The sequence below is a fragment of the Eurosta solidaginis genome, unplaced genomic scaffold (assembly GCF_040869045.1).
Source record: "Eurosta solidaginis isolate ZX-2024a unplaced genomic scaffold, ASM4086904v1 ctg00001082.1, whole genome shotgun sequence".
NCBI classification, from domain to species: domain Eukaryota; kingdom Metazoa; phylum Arthropoda; class Insecta; order Diptera; family Tephritidae; genus Eurosta; species Eurosta solidaginis.
The window spans coordinates 179475-194615 of record NW_027136920.1 but is presented as its reverse complement, the minus strand read 5'-3'; the positions used below and the strand labels follow the sequence as shown (position 1 = coordinate 194615).

Genomic DNA, 15141 nt, shown 5'->3' with positions numbered 1-15141 from the left:
TTAAAGCGTTAGGCATTCAATGGAATGTCCACTCCGATTTATTTTATTTTATAGCAGGGACGCTGGACAACCCAGAAAACATTACGAAGAGAGCGATACTATCAGCAATCGCCAAACTCTTCGATCCCTTAGGATGGCTGGCACCAATGGTCATTGTGGCCAAAATACTCATGCAGAGTATATGGTTAGAAGGCACCGCTTGGGACGAAGCAGTATCGACCAGTACGTTGGAACGATGGAAAACCTTCACCGACCAATACAATGAAATCGATAAAATCAGGATACCTAGATGGGTCAACTTTTCTCCAGGAACCGACATCGAGATCCATGGATTTTGCGACGCATCCGAGAAGGCTTACGCAGCAGCCGTTTACATGCGCGTGAAAATGGATAACGGCATCTGGACAAACCTGCTGCTAGCAAAAACCCGAGTAGCCCCGGGGAAAACCCTGTCTCGTCCACGATTGGAACTTTGCGGAGCCGTGCTGTTAGCGGAAATCGCCGAATCAATTTTCAGGAACCTTAAATTGGGACCAGTGAGAATTCACCTGTGGACGGATTCAACTATCGTCCTCGCATGGATAAGGAAACCGCCCTGTTCCTGGTCCACTTTCGTCGCACATCGGATCACCAAGATCATCGACATGGTCGGAAATAAGGACTGGTTGCACGTGAACTCAGAGTCCAACCCAGCAGATTTAGGGAGCAGAGGATTACCTGCGTCTGAATTGGTCAACAATTCGTTGTGGTGGCAGGGACCTTATTGGCTGCAAGAAGACACTTCCCAATGGCCAGCGCAAGAAAGTGACTAAACCACCTCCGTAGAGGAAAAGAGGGCGAAGACCTGCGCAACAACAACAGTAAATACTACCGATGTTCTCCAACGTTTTTCAGACCTACCTAGGGCTTTACGGGTGCTCTCATACGTTATGAGGTTCTACCGAAGAACTCACCCCGAAACAAAATATACAAGTGGGAGATCTAGTTGTCCTCTTTGAGGTTAGGTAGAGTCATCAACGTACACCCCGGCGAAGATAACCGAGTACGTGTAGTCGACCTCATAACCGAGAAGGGTCAAGTCAGACGACCTTGGGTCAAACTGATCCTTCTTCCTACGGAGATCGATTGTGAGAGGACCACGGGCTCCTCTTAACAATCCCTCCGTTCCTCCTCCTCCTCTACCTCCCCATCCCTCTTTTCAAAAAAATCAACCCCAGCTCTCGTTCACCCGAAACGAGGCCAACCAATAACCTAACGCAGATCCTTCATCTGCCACCAAACACTTATTTTTAAGTTTTACAAAATCAAACCCAAAATTCGCTCGTTATCCCATAACGAGGACAACAGAAAAGCCTGCCGCAGAAGGGCGAACCGCTCTGCCACAGAAAACAGCTGCACTCGTTGCCGCGTAACGAGGCACATCGCAAGCCTACCGCTGATGAGAAAACTCATCTGCCCCAGATACTAGCAGGGTTAAATTCCTTATATTTTGAGAAACTTTAATTAAGTCAATTCGAATATTTAAGAACAGCACTTGACTATTCCGAACTTTGAATGCAAACCCCACAACTTGCAAATAATTTTAAAAAATCAAACCATTCAGCTTCCTAGCTCATTAATTTTGAGTGCATACATGCACAAAGGCTATCCAGATGCATGCAGCGTATTAAAAGTCGACCATTTGAGAATTTGGAGAATCGGTTTATGTTTGGAAATATTATGCTTATTCAGGCCTCATGAGGTAGTATCAAATGAACGTATTCCAAAAATTATGAATTAACGGTTTATCCGGAACGCTTCATTGAATACTAAGCGGAACCGAGCTTTCCGAAATTTCAGAATAAAGGTGAATACTCCCTGTGTAGCAGGACCGCACAAAGCTTAACATTTCTGCCAAAGTCGAGGGAGGAATATGAAGTTCTAAGGCAATAAGCCATTTTCTTTTAGTTTTGTTCTTCCCAGTTCATTGCGGCTGCTGATGGTCGTATCACGCCAAAAACCGCTCTGTATTAGAGTTAGATTGTGGAACGCTGCATCTCGGAATGCTCTCCATTAAGTTTTCTTACAACAAAATGCATTGCACTCATGCTCATATTGGGAGGCTTGGCAACAAATTTGAGATAGTGCATTTTTGAATAAAATTCTAACGTGCGGCATTCTTCAAACAATTTCGGGAAGGAATGACCAAAACAACATGACTTTATCAATTCACGAAATATTTAGTAGAAACGGAATTATTTCCCCAAAAACCTTTGGCATTTACAAATTTATTATCATTACTAATATACTACCAGAGATACTTGTCTACTACAATTTCACAGATTGTTCCTCAAAGCACAAACCTCTAGTAATTGAATCAAACTCACCCACTCACTGAGACAGCTTGAGGCTGTTGCTGCCACACGCTCTAAAACTTTGGTTGCACTTTTCTATAGGAATTTCACGCATACACACTTCATGTACTGCGATACGGGCTATCAGCCTGAATTGATAATTTCTGAACGAAAAAAATTAAATAAAATTTACTTCCTTTTCCGTAATTGAGATATACATATATTCAACATCATTGGGAAATTCTTCAATGACACTTTGGTCAAGCAGTTCCTTTTTGATGATCTCGTCAAGAGAACCTGACGAACGACAAGTAGGTGTCTTGATTGTTAACCAGTATTTTCGAAATCTGTACTAATGCTAGTGCTAGCAAAAAAATCTTTGTCATTAATGGTAGCACCCTCAGTTAATATTTCATTAATTGGAGGAGTATTATCTACCAAATGCACACTGTCGGCATACAATGATTTTATAGATACAGATCGCTGTGATAGGTATGTTTTGCGAAAGATTCAAAGTGGAAACCAACTCATCGGGAAAATTACATACATCAGGAACGTGTGCACTCATTTGAGATGGCAATGGCTCTCTATTGAATTGTAATAGGGTAAGACTGCAATTTGCGTGCCCATCATTATTTTCATCCATACGCTGCTGCTCCGAGCAGCGCAGCGGCAACGGAGGACTATCGAAATGCAGCAATGCCTCTAAGTCATTGTCAGTTATCTCACGTTACTCCATAGGAAAGGTACTATTTAGTGTATTATTATGTTCCATGCTTGATGTTTGTGTATTTTTTAGTTTTTTTTTAAATTCCATTGATATCGCTTCAATCTACTTATGCACACATATTGAAAAATCTTCTGATTACTAGTTAGCTTTGGTGATATTTCATCAGCATCTTAAAGTCCACAACAAATGTGAGTTTAGTTAAAAAGTCAGTATCGTTTTTGTTTTTTTTTTAACGTGAGAGGAAAATGCAAAAAAGGAATTCTTAAAAAACCTTTTTATCATACTTAGTTTGAAAACTTCACTTATATATTTTAAAAACAAGCAAATAATATAACTTTTAAGAGTTCTGGTTGGGCCGCTCTACTACACCGTTGCTAACTTGATTTTGAAACAAGTGTTTCCAAAATAACCCAATTGAGATATAGCTCCTTCTTTTGCCATATTATGTGGCAATTTTTTAGGCTTTATAAAACCGGGTGGTTTTTTTTTTAACTTGCAGTGTAAAAAAGGTGATATTTCCCATCGCAAAATATTGATATTTGAAAACATGTAAATAATTACCCAAAGTTAAATTTCAATGACGAGCCAAAATTGGCCAAACTTGATGCAACACTAGAGCCGGGCATTGTTTCAGATCGTTGCATACTTTTGTTGAGTTGTGTAGAGTCATCAAAGGTTGCACTGCGTTGACCTTTAAATAATACCGGCTTATCGGTATATATAGTGTTGTTTGGTATGCCAGCATGCTGTTGATTTGATGTGTCTTTGTTGGGTTCTGTATTTATGGGTGTGCTTGATCTGTTAGGTCTTCGTTCAATGCGCCTAGGGGATCCTTGTGAGTGACTGGTGTGCGCGGAGATATTCTAAAAAACAAAAAAAAAAACAAAATTAAGACATTTATATTACTCTCAAGTTGCATGTCTACTTACTTATTAGAACTCTGCACGAGATCTGCATGTGCATTCGTCATGTTCAAATCTGCATTCTCCCCCACTTATCAAATGCTGAGAAATCCGATAGAGTTGCACCGGAGAAATTAGCATCACCAGTACCACGATCTAAATGTGAAGATGTTGATGAATTCAAGCTAGTGCGCGATGTACCATCCCACGTTGCTAACGTACTCAAATTATTTTCACACGACGCTGACAGGGTTTTTTTTAGCAGAACGTCTTTTTCCAACGCGCCTGAAGTGCGCTGCGCCGAAAACAACATTAATAATTCGAGGCCAACGCAACTGACTGAGTGTTGTGCTATCACCAGGCCATTCGGACTCAAGTACACAACGATTGTAAAAGCCATAAGTGAGTGCATTCGCCTGTACTCCAGAGCGCTTCATCAGATAATGCAGACGAACGGCTAGTACCGGGAAATTATGAATACCACACAATTGCATCATAATGCGATAACAAAACTCATCACAGGTAATATTCAGCTTTGATGCACGCACTAGCATATCATATGCGGTACGCAAGGTGTCATGCTCTTTACCCGCCTGACGTGTATCATTCAGCATTGATGGTAGGATGAGAAAGTAAAGAGAGTAGCAAGTGGCTAGTAAATATTTTGACCATGCCTCTGGATGCATTTGACAGCGGCGCGCCATCTTCTGCGAAAGTTTGACTTCGTGCTTTCCGCGGCGTGCAATTGGCGATCCAGGTGCGAGTGAACCATTAATTTGCTGTTGCAAAAAGTGGGACAACGCGCTCCTCTTCGTCGTTTTCAAGAGACTGGGGTTTAGTGTGAATTTAGCATAGTTATATACAGCGTTTGAGCTGTCTATTTTAAGTAAACAAAAAGCATGACTTCATATAATTTATTTTATTTTTCATATCAAACTAACCTTGCTTCGGCCCAACACTATAGGGTGGAAATATGTACTTGGTACGTTCGCTATTTTGTCCGGATTCCCAATCAACTAAACGCACATCTGATGGTGTATTATCATGGGCGCCTACCTGTTCGGCGCATTCGTCGAAAAATGAAAGTCCATGATCACCATCTGATACGAAGGAGCGCTCTTCAATAAAGCGTATAAACATTTGTGTTTTCATAAGTATTTCAAAAATTTCTGATGTGCCTTATCACGCGATCTCAAGAATGCCTTGAAATCAGACACTTGGATCTGTGGCGCCAACGGAAGGCGTTTTCGATATGGGCGTTAAGTACTCGCAATAACCTCGTAAAATAGATGCCCTGAAAAGTAAAAAGGCCTCTTGAATTCGCTGTTCGAGATCTTGCTGTCAAGAAAGTTAGGAAATAGAAGCAAAAAACCTTTTGATTAAAGGGCTTAATTCCAGCCATTCTATCCCGAACCTTCCAAGGGATTTAAAATATTTCTTTTTCGAATTTTGGTCAAAGCATTACTTTCATTATTTAACATAGTGCTGCCAAAGGTCCTCATATCTTTATACGTTTTTTTTATTTACAAAGAGGGATAAATAAATCGCAGTCGCTGTAGCGCTTAGAATATTTGGTAAAATATGTATGCTTGTTGGACTTGTTGTTTTTCAACAACAACTATCACAAACAGTCATTATAAGGGCTCGGTACAAAAACAATCCGAGTCCCGAAATAAAAGAATCCCGACACGATAAAATCCCGAAATTGGAAAAAGTCAACTGTTTCTACCGGCCTAGTGTGCTACTGCGCCAGTGACCTAGTTTTTTTTTCAAGGGCAAGCAAATACATATATGTATATCGCACACCAAAAATTCACCATACCAGCTGTCAGCTAACCAAGAAATACACGACAGGGTTGCATGCAATCTCAGAATGGTACGTGCAGATAGAACGCGTCGTGGAGAACGCATCGCCAATCTGCATTCAAGCACCGGCAGTTGGTACACTTTCGAATTTAATTACGATTTTCGCTATTCGTCATGAGCTGTCGCACAAAATTAAATCCATACCTTCGTCAGCCTCTACGCTTCGTTTTAAACTCGCTTTATTCATCTATTTTAACATACGAAAACAAGTAATTTTGCGCGGGTGGCTTGGAATCACGTCCCTACGCTCCGCTTAAACTCGCTTTACTCATCTCTTTTAACATACGTTTTGTAATAAAACACCTCCGTTTCACCCAACCAACCTCACCGTCACTCGCCCTGGCACCTCAAAAGATACCACACCTCCTCCAACAAAACAGGCAGTCGCCCCGAGAGCGACACGATACATTAGGCGCTGGAACGGAGACCTCGGTCTCTTCGTCCAGCCCAGAAAAACCTCAAAACCCTCGAGTCTGGAACGGAGACCTCTGCCTCTTCGTTCAACAAAACAAAAAAATGCAAATCTGGAACGGAGACCTCGGCCTCTCCATCCGGAACAAAAAAAACCCAAAGAATAACAAAAAATGGTGCCATTCTGGAACGGAGACCTCGGCCTCTTCGTCCAGCCTTACTGTCCATCGACTATACATATATTACGTTCTGAATTTCTATATTTAAGAATTATGTATAATTCAATGGCAAGAAATATTCACTTATATCTGTTCATAACCGCTAATTTTTTCATCTTAACTCAGGTGGCATGCTAAGCAAGTCGGAAAGGATTCCCGGCCATTTTGCGTCGCAGATGTACTCCTCATTTAGATTAAGTTTAGTGTGTAAGTCTTATATTCATTTTTCTTGTTTCAGCGGAGGTCATTGGCGAAAAACGATGTTGCGTATCGCAAGGGAGGCCGGCATGTTTAGGCAGGATGCCTAACTTTTCCGCATCTGTTTACGATCCCCCCAATGCAACTCTGCGATCCGATACTCGATACTCGAATTAATTTATAACCACCCACACGATCACCCTCATGCATGTGTAGGCATGTACATGCACGTGTATGTGGGCTTTTTGTCAGCACTCATGCATATGCATGTCGGGGTTGATGTGTGGGTGCCTTTCCCCTCCAAAACGGAGGATTTTGCGGGTCAACGGTTGTAGCTTGCTATACAACCGGCCTCTTGGATTCTAACAGCCAACCAGCTAACATCTGCCGCCAGCGATCTCCACTGTTTTTCAACAATATATTCAGGTAATATTGTACCCAACCAAATTATATAGTTATTCAATAAACCACATATATTATAACGAGAAATCTCGTCTATTTGCTTATTTTCTATTCCATACATATATTCCCACTGAGATCGACCCAGGTGCGCCCACCTACCTCCAGGAGCACACGCACCCCGGCCGAACATAAATGTTTTCATACTGTCTTTTGCGATTCCATTTGATACGCCACTGTCGATGTTTGAGCAGATATTGCAGCCAAAATCATGTTCAAGTCATGTGCAATAAATAACTCCAAAATTGAATAATGGAAAAATGATCTTTATTAAAGTACTCCACAATAACACCTATACTTTGCAACGAATAGCTTCCTTAATAACCAACTGATTGATAGCTCAAATGAAACTGCTTCTTCATGCCTCAGCCTGTGCCGCTTTTATACTCTTCGGTTTCCTCGTTCACCCATTTCTCATAAGGTCTAGTAGTTTCGTGAACCTGATGCTTTATGAGCTATATACACGTATATTTGCAATTTGTATCCATATGCGTGTGTATATGTGAGCGGCTGATGATGACATGCGCTTGTGAGTATCTCTCTCTGTTGCCCCGCATGTATGTGTGCAGACATAATGAATGATTAATTTGTTTACGTACATACAAGTGTAGCAGCTTGCTTCATTGTGTTGTGGCTTTATTTACTTAGTGTCATATTAGTGATGGGAGTATCACTTAGTGTCACTGATATTCGTCACACTGCCCTCCACCTAAGTCTGATCTTCCCGATCAGACAAATCTCTCGATCTAACCGCTGCTAGCCTCTCCAAATGAACCACTTTCAGTTTGGTTCGTGGTTTGCCAATGGTTTGTATGCGGTACACTACATAGTTGATCCGTTTTGCAACTTTGTATGGGCCTTCCCAGTTACACTGCAATTTCGGGGACAAACCTTTTTTCGTTGTGGGTTGTATGCAGCACCAAATCTCCTTCCTGGAACCCTTCCGAATTAATTGCTTTATCGTACCTCGCTTTGATCTTGTCACTCATAATCTTTGCTCGTTGCCTTACAAGATCGTGTATCTCACTCAGCTCTTCTTCCAAGACACCAGTGGATTTCTTGACATTCCTCTCCGCATCGGCACCTATCCCATACTTCAAATCAGCTGGCAGTCGAAGGTCATTGCCAAAAATTACTTTTGCAGGGGTTTGGCCCGTTGTCTCATGCACTGGTGATCGGTAAGCCATCAAGAATAATGGTATGCGGGTATCCCACTCCTTATGGTACTTGTCTACTAAATGCTCCTCCAAAGTTCTATTGAAACGTTTGTTACGTGAGAGCTCAATACTCGCCTTAAAACTTTAGCACGGCTCGTCACCATGAAATTTGTTTCGACACTCGCGAACGCAGTCTGACTGCGTTTGCAAATCGATGGTTGCAGGGGAACGCAATTTAAGTGCGTTCGGTGTTTGACTGTTTTGGGCACTGTCTTAAAAATCGCAGCCAATACTGCGTTGCTCCCATTTCCGCCTTTTCAATCACAACCGCCGGCAGAAGCAGCATAAAATCTTGATCCAAGAGTATTCCTTCCAAACAGCACATAATTGAGTTGGATGTCTCTGTTATTACGCCACGAAATTGAGCGAGAAGAAAAAAGGGAGACAGTATACGTGTCAACGTGGCAGCCACCTTTGAGCAGCGCATACACAGGCCCAACGAGCCGCTACGTTAGCATCCACATCAGCGCCAAGTGAGAGGAACAGCCAGAAGGCCAGAGCGACATAGCAAAATAGCAACGAGTGAAATCGCTGCAGGAATCAAACGTTCACAACCCTATGCTAGTTGCTACAACCGATAAGTAACATTTTAGTTATAGTAAGTAGTGAATACATAGTTATTGTATGATATTTGCCATAGCGCGAAAAGCGCGCTAACAAGAGCAGTGTCCCGTGAAACGCTGGTGTAGATTATGTCTGCCGAGCAAGTCTCTCATTAATCGCCAAGAGCATTATAGAAAGCTCGCTGAATTCGTTCCATCAGCGCAAAACACAGACGTGAAAGCGAGCGCGTTAGATGCTTGGATGCGCTTAAGTGGTTGAGGGTGAACTACTCAGTTTCGCTCAAAAAAAAAAAAAACAGTATTTGAGCTAGTGGTGAGTTAACGCTCAACATAAAGTTGCATGATCGAGTAATCGGAGTTGGCGGAGAGCACCGAAGCAAATAAGCAGAGTAGCTAGAGAGATTGGCTGTGTAGCAGACAATTGCACGAGTGATTTAGCTTGAGCTTAGTTGGTAAAAAATATACGTATCTACGCGCCGTGTTATCATTCAGCTGGCAAAAGAATTTAGGCAAACTCATGCGATTTTTTGGCACGCACTCAATCTCAAGTATTTGTAAGAAAGAGGAAATGCGCGAATCTGTGAGCGCAAAGTATCACTAAAGTGGTGATTTTAGTTTGTTTAAACAAATGTAGTGCTCATGCTGACATTAGCATGACAGTTGCAGGAGCTCATCCTCAAGGCGCCTTAGGGACTTCAGCTTTCGAACCCACAGTATATATATAGGTATGAATATGCACAAGCTAAAGCGGAGCAAACCGCAGTTGACAATCGCCACTCTATTGCATACTGAGTGCGAAAGTAAATAACGCAATAGTGAGGACACAATAGCATTTAAATTTTATTCTTTAAATAATTGCAAAGCCCTCTGGCATTAACAGTAGCATTAAGAAGCAAGTAGATCACCCATTGAAAATTCACATTGAATGCAAGGTAACATGAATTCCAGCCTTCGTATTTAGTTCATTTATTAGACGTAATGGGTTATGCGTATATATACATACACATGTAGGAACCAACCTTCATAAACATTTCATTTACTAGACGTGTTTGTCATACACGTATATACATAGATAGAGGGAGTTAATCTCAGCTGGTCGTGGTGCGCGGGCACTGCAAGCAATTATTTTGTAAGTACATGTATATATGTATATGGTTTATTAAGGTCAGTTGTGGCCGAATGAGATGTCGCTAAATTGGATGAACGGCGATTTTGAAAGAGTAGTGAATGCGAGAATTGGAATTCTCTTTTTTGTATAAGCATTAACTAATTAATTTAGATTTCATATAAAATATTAATGAATTTTGATGAGCAAGCCATACGGATGAAGTATGATGGTAAGCTAAGGGAAGTTACGTATAGAGCGCGGAAGTAGGTATGGTAATTTTAGTGAAGCGAAACGTATTTGAATAAAACATTTGTAAGTGAGAAATGGATCTCTAAACGAAACGATTATGTGTGATGATGGGGCGGGATGTGGGTGATCAAATGGGTAAGTAGACAGACGGACGGTTGGACGATAGCTGGTGTCAACGCGGATGAACACGGGCCATGGATACGTGGTGACGGCATCAAGGATATGAAGGCCGATCTTGAGTGGATGGATTTTGATGGCGGAGAACAAAGGATTCGAAGTGACTTCGTTCCGTTTATTAGCGTTGATTATCGTAACGAAATGATATCGTTTCGTTCGTTAAGCATGCCTGCTATATATTATCAAGGTCTTCTAGTTTGACCGAAAGCATACACTCTGATAAATCGGTAGCTTGGGAGGGTGACCATCTTGAGCAGTAATTTTAATTTATCAAAAAGGGGGTCTTTTATTAAGCTGTGAAAATAGAAAAAAAATTTCCTCAAAAGGGAAACTTTTTTTTAAACTAGCCTAATGTACGCTTGGTTCTTTATACGTATGTACTTGTCTCAGCGCTTCTGGTTACAAGTAATTTGGGTATATGAATTTGTGTTCACTGGGTTTTTTTTTTTGAGACCCGCCTAATGTATGCTGTGTTTTTGTTATATCGTCGCTCGCTAGCCAGAAGCATGAATGTGCAACCTTCCCGATTTTGTGTTAAAAGCTTCTTTGGATTACCCTTTGGATTCTTTAGGTTCTACTTAAATCTACAGCTTCCTACCTTACCCAATAATTTGCAATGCCGTTTTCATGAATGTAAGTTGGGCCAGAAATATGAATGTGGCACATTCATGTTTCTGGCTGGCAACAAAGTAATGTGTTCCTGTGTGTATGACATATTCGTTGATATGGCTCAACAATTTTTGAAAAAAAGTAAGAATAGCGCACATTCGTACTCATATTTACTAATAATTTTAATAGTTTTAATCATTTTAAATATTTAATTATTTCTATATTAATTAAAAAAATGGCGTTCGGCACTACTTTTCTGATAATTACTGTGCTATAACAACGCTATCCGAAAAAAGGTCGTTTAATTGAAGGCAAACCGGTTTATTCGAAGCCGTTGCCTATCGCCGAGGCAAAACTAAAAGACTTGAGAAAAATGTGCAAAAAACTGGTTATACTAAAAGAATATCATTCTTTTTATAAAAATCTAAAGGGCAATAGTGAGGTTCGTGACGGTTTACCCGAACCCAACATTTCAGGAGATTCTCATTCCGAAAATGAGAACTAGTTCAAAGTTTGCAATAATATCTTAGATAAAAACACATTAGTGTATATGAAATTCAATTTAATGTGTAACTTTTTCATTTACATACTTTCTATGAGTCACAGCCACGGATGTTTTCCCAAGAATTGTGATGGTCTGAACCCGAATCCGCCAACGGAATTGGCGTAAAGGAATTTGTTTACGTCTTTTGAAGTTAAGGCCATACTATGACCAGTTTGGCCAATTCTTATAGCGTATTCTGACCCAGCGCATAAAATATGAGCCGCATTACGTGATCCGACTACTTTCAATTTTTTATACTCAGCTGAGCAGAGCTCACAGAGTATATTAACTTTGTTCGCATAACGGTAATCCGTAACGGCATAAACTAATCGAGATAGATATAGACTTCTATATATCAATATGATCTGGGTAAAAAAAGAAATTCATTTAGCCATGTCCGTCCGTCCGTCCGTCTGTAAACACGATAACTTGAGTAAATTTTGAGGTATCTTGATGAAATTTGGTATGTAGGTTCCTGGGCGCTCATCTCAGATCGCTATCTAAAATGAACGAAATCGGACTACAACCACGCCCACTTTTTCGATATCGAAAATTTCGAAAAACCGAAAAAGTACGATAATTCATTACCAAAGACGGATAAAGCGATGAAACTTGGTAGGTGCGTTGACCTTATGACGCAAAATAGAAAATTAGAAAAATTTTGGACAATGGACGTGGCACCGCCCAGTTTTAAAAGAGAGTAATTTAAAAGTTTTGCAAACTGTAATTTGGCAGTCGTTGAAGATATCATGATGAAATGTGGTAGGCACGTTACTCCTATTACTATATGTATGCTAAACATAAATTAGCGAAATCGGATGACGAACACGCCCACTTAAAAAAAAAAATATTTTTTTAAAGTCAAATTTTAACAAAAAATTTAATATCTTTACAATATAAAAGTAAATTATGTCAACATTCGACTCCAGTTATGATATGGTGCAACAAAATACAAAGATAAAAGAAAATTTAAAAATGGGCGTAACTCCGCCCTTTTTCATTTAATTCGTCTAGAATACTTTTAATGCCATAACTCGAACAAAAATTTACCAATCCTTGTGAAATTTGGTAGGGACATAGACTCCATGACGATAACTGTTCTCTGTGAAAATGGGCGAAATCGGTTGAAGCCACGCCCAGTTTTTATACACAGTCGACCGTCTGTCCTTCCGCTCGGCCGTTAACACGATAACTTGCGCAAAAAACGATATCTTAAACTTAGTTCACGTACTTATCTGAAGTCACTTTATCTTGGTATAAAATATGGCCGAAATCCGACTATGACCACGCCCACTTTTTCGATATCGAAAATTACGAAAAATGAAAAAAATGCCATAATTCTGTACCAAATATGAAAAAAGAGATGAAATATGGTAATTGGATTGGTTTATTGACGCAAAATATAACTTTAGAAAAAACTTTGTAAAATGGGTGTGGCACCTACCATATTAAGTAGAAGAAAATGAAAAAGTTCTGCAAGGCGAAATCAAAAGTCCTTGGAATCTTGGCAGGAATACTGTTCGTGGTATGACATATATAAATAAATTAGCGGTACCCGACAGAAGATGTTCTGGATCACCCTGGTCCACATTTTGGTCGAGATCTCGAAAACTCCTTCACATAATCCCTTTTAAAACCCTCAATGGTGTCAAAAAGTTTCATAAATTTTGTTTTATTTTTATAAAAGCGGTATTCACTGTTTACCTGGCACTATCTCTATTTCCTTATATGCCTCCACCTCAGGCACAGTAAGTTTTACATCACTTATGCGCTGACTAATGGTAGTCAGCCGCTCTTCAACGTTTTCCCTCTGTACAGCGAGTGCAGAGGAAACGACACTGTCTATTGTTGCTTTCAACTGGTCGGCTTGCAAAGGCATATTTAAACCTGAAGACCAAGCTCCCTGATCACAAATAGCACCGAGCCTTCTTTTATCCTGTTTAGCCTATCTAACAATTCACCCAATTCACAATCACTCATGAACCTGGCAAATCACTTGCCTATGAAAATTTCAGCAACACAAAACAAAAAAACATCAATATTTTCATACTATTTTTAAACAGACCTCCCGTGCAAGGATCAACGATATTTTCGTATTACATTAATTCGAAAATTATTTTACTCAAAATTCACAATTTGTTATTTCTTCTTCTTCTTTTTTATTTTTAATTATCGTATATTTGTATATTTTCGTACTACATTAGTTTTGACATTATTTTACTCAAAATTCACAATTTGTTATTTCTTTCCTTCTTTTTTATTTTTAATTATCGTATGTTTGTATATTTTCGTACCACAATAGTTTTGACATTATTTTCTCAAAATTCACAATTTGTTATTTCTCTCTCTTTTTTATTTTTTGCACTCTACTTACATCTTAAAAATATTGTAAAATAAAATCCGATATACCAATGTCCTTCTCTTGATGTCCTTTTTATTCTAAACACCGCCCCACCTTGGGCGCCAATTAATCAACTCGTGGTTATATTTTTAAAAATAAATTTTATTACCCGTAAGCACTTGCTTTGGCGGTGAGTTTCAAAACTAAACTAAACTTACAAAATACTCTATTTTTAATGCTAACTTACAGCCGGCACCTCCGCAGTCGCTGTTGGTATCGCCGCTGGGAAGAGTTCCAGGAATGCCGCGCTGTGACTGGCTTGTGATGATGTTGTGGAATTTGCAGATGATCGAAATACGATATCTGCATGAATGAATTCACTCCCACGATTCGAGGAAGTTGTTATGCTTGCTGAACATTAACATGAAATCACCCTGCAGATGCATGTTGGTGTTGCATTGCAGATTCGCAGTAATTAGCTAATGCTGGCTAGCCGCTAGTGAATTTTTTTTTGATCGCCAGCTCTAGGAGAGAAATTTGCTGACTTTGTTGATGCGCTAGTTTAGCGGCTGGCCTTGGGCTGCAGATCTTAACTTCTATACAATAATAATAAAATTACCACAAAATCAAAGCTGAGTTTCCTCATTTGTAATTTTGGAAGAAAAGTTCCTGGCATTCTGACGGTTTTCAACTGCGTCACATCTTAAGTTTAATTGCCACCAGAAAAGAAGGATGCTCCTATATTAGTTGCCGGATAACACCAAACGTATTTTGTTCCTGCCAAAGCCATACCTGTTGCGGCTGGGTAATAGACATAATTGGAAGTCCACTGCGCAACCTCTGTTCCGAGCGCTCCAATCAATTATGCCACATGTAAGTAAATCTTTTTTTGTAAAGTTCAATATTGTATTGAGCACATTCCGTAGGAGCCCTTCGGTGAGGATTTGCGGGGTGATATCGCTGCCGATTACCACATCGATTTTCGATGGTATCGAATACTGTGGATCGGCTAACGGTAAATCGGACAGTTCTTCGAGATCGATGCTTGAAACTCTGACTGTGGGCAAGGACTTGGTTAGCTTCGGCAAAATTATTGCTTGTGCGTCTTATCATTTGGGTTAATTCTGCAGAACAAAATTTTATCTGGCAGTCTTTATTGGCATTCTTCACAACCGTTCCACCCATTCCAGATATCGAGAGACTATTTTGTGGGTAG

The 15141-nt window shown here is 40.1% G+C and overlaps 1 protein-coding gene and 1 pseudogene across 3 annotated transcripts in view; one reads left to right on the top strand and one right to left on the bottom strand.

Moving 5' to 3' along the window:
• LOC137235799 (axin-like) overlaps positions 1–15141 on the top strand; it is a 647628-nt gene that overhangs the window by 475744 nt on the left and 156743 nt on the right. The gene's annotated exons all lie outside the window — the stretch shown is intronic.
• LOC137235798 (DENN domain-containing protein Crag-like) lies at positions 3621–13463 on the bottom strand (annotated as a pseudogene).